The sequence below is a fragment of the Aedes aegypti genome, chromosome 3 (assembly GCF_002204515.2).
Source record: "Aedes aegypti strain LVP_AGWG chromosome 3, AaegL5.0 Primary Assembly, whole genome shotgun sequence".
NCBI lineage: Eukaryota > Metazoa > Arthropoda > Insecta > Diptera > Culicidae > Aedes > Aedes aegypti.
The window spans coordinates 290637187-290639930 of NC_035109.1; positions in this window are offsets into that span (position 1 = coordinate 290637187).

The window sequence follows — 2744 nt, forward strand, 5'->3', positions numbered from 1 at the left end:
TGTATTTTGCGGTAAGCACAGTGCTGCGACGGAAGAAACAGCATTACATCCTGGTAAAATCATTCTTTATTATTATTTACCTACCTATTTCCATATGAAACTAAATACGTGCCAGGGTCGAACATTTAATGTTCGATTCGGGAAGTGTAAAAATATTTCAGATATCCATTTGATATCTGGGTGTTTTTATGCGGGGCTTACTGTATATGAAAATGACCTCAGAATGTGTGTGTATTTACTGCCATTCTTGAAATGGGTCGTTGGAATTTCAGTAGAGCTATCACCTTTCATCTCCCGGGCTAAAATTGTCTGCATATATAAAGATATCGAAGGGTATCAACAAATACATGCAAACAATTTTCTTCCATAAAAGCACTGCCGGTCAGTGGGAGGTGGATTGTACACACACACACACACACACCTGTAACATCTTGAAGACACCCACCCACCCCCTTCAGCGTTATGAAATATGTGAATGGGCCCTTATATCGATCTGGGGGGGTGCGAAGTGAATATCAACGGGTTTATTCACAAATGTCATAACGCTGATGGGAGTGGGTGGGTGTTCTCATGATGTTACAGCTCATACAAAATTTGTAGAATATTCATACAGAAAGCGTTACGAAGGGGTGGGTGGGTGTCAAAAATGGTCATTTTCAGCGTTATGAAATAAATGAATGAGCCCAACAAACAGCAAGGGGCTTATTCACAAATTTCATAACGCTAAAGGGGGTGGGTGGGTGCCCTTATGATGTTACGACTCATACAAAATTAGTAGAATATTCATACAAAAAGCGTTACGAGGCGGTGGGTGGGTGTCAAAAAAGGTCATTTTCGGCGTTATGAAATAAATGAATGAACCCAAGGCTACTGTCAAGCTAAAATTTTCTTAAAAATGATCTGAGTATGCCTGAGTGTGCGATCATTACTGAGTCATGCTAAAAAATGTTGTACATTTTTAGTGACACAAAAAATTCCAACTTTTAAAGAAACGTTATACTTGGTCTTATTTATATTGTGCATCCCGATAAAATTCAAAAAGTGAACTTCGCTCAATTTCCTCTTCTTTATCAACGAACTTAAGGTAACACACGATAGACTCATCTTGGCATCCATGAACAATCTATGTTCGTGAAAAGAAAATATTTCTGTTTTATATCATATTGGTCATTTGGTGATCTATCGACATCCCCAAAACTACAAAATTGATCATCATTTATGGATAGTAAACAGTTGCACCAAAGACAAATTAAAGACCCCCATGTCCCTTGCAGTTGCACAAAATTTTATGGCTCATAAGGTAATCTAGAATGCCGTTCAAAGTGTACTGCGATCTGTCAAACTTGGGTACCTTTTGCACTACCGAGGGACCAAATGCAGTACTAGAAGTGGTACCAAATCTGAGCCCGAGTGGGACGGACCTGGTTGCACCTTAAGCGCCGCCAACACATTTTCAATCGGATGGATTTTGGCGCGCTCGAACTGACAAATCCTCCGTTGTGGTGAAATTTCTTCCGTTGACGTGATGTTGGACCAAAGACAAATTAAAGACCTCCATGTCCCTTGCAGTTGCCCAAAATTTTATGGCTCATAAGGTAATCTAGAATCAATGTGATGGATTTTACTAAGGTGGCGCAGATGATTGAAGCGTGCCACTAGTTCTCTCTTTCATTCTCCCGCTGTTCTTATGCAGCGCAAATAGTGACGTCACTATCCATCACATTGATCTAGAATGCCGTGAAAAGTGTACTGCAATCTGTCAAACTTGGGTACCTTTTGCACTACCGAGGGACCAAATGCAGTACTAGAAATGGTACCCAATCTGAGCCCGAGTGGGACGGACCTGGTTGGACTGTTTTCAAAAACAGTCGAGATTAAAGCCGAGCCGGCAGACGAATGACAGTTAGTTCGTTCAAAACTTCGCTTCCAACCGGCGAACTCCAGATTGGTGCTGCGAAGTGAATACATGAGTTTCAAACTCTAAAATTGAGTATATTTTTCTAATGGATTTGGTTTGTTTAGGGGTACCCTGTTTTTTACATTTTCTGAATCTATGTTAAGAACTGAGTCATAATCCAAAGTTTCATAATTTTTCGTGCCCTGGAACTATTTTTTAACAAGTTTGAATTTAGTATGGAAATTGCGTTTGAACCACCCCTTGGCAAATTTTAATTCGGGACGAGCTGTCATTATGTAAAATTGAAATGTCATTGAGTCGACCGAAAGAAATCTTTCTCAATCATTTATTATATCAAAATTAAGATATTAAAGCGCAATAAAATCGTGTTATACTTAGAAAAAATGTGCTCTTTCAATCAAGCTTAAAAAACTGTGATTTTTACATCACTAAACAAGGTGTACGTTGAAAATTTAGCCAAAATTAAGTAAGGGCCCATTCACAAATTTCATAACGCTAAAGGGGGTGGGTGGGTGTCCTCATGATGTTACGGCTCATACAAAATTTGTAAAATATTCTTACAAAAAGCGTTATGAGGGGGTGGGTGGGTTTCAAAAATGGCCATTTTCAGCGTTATGAAATTTGTGAATGAACCCTAATAGCAGGTATTTCCCGCGTGCATCCGGAAATTACTTTTCAGCAGCGATCAGGCCTCCCGGTGCACAGATAGCAAATATGGCAACACTGGTCTCCCCATTTTCATTCGCCGTTCACCATCTTCGTAGGGCTGGCCGGGCGGGCAGCTGTCATCGTCTTTTTCTTCGCGTCGTTGTTTGCTTTTCCCCAT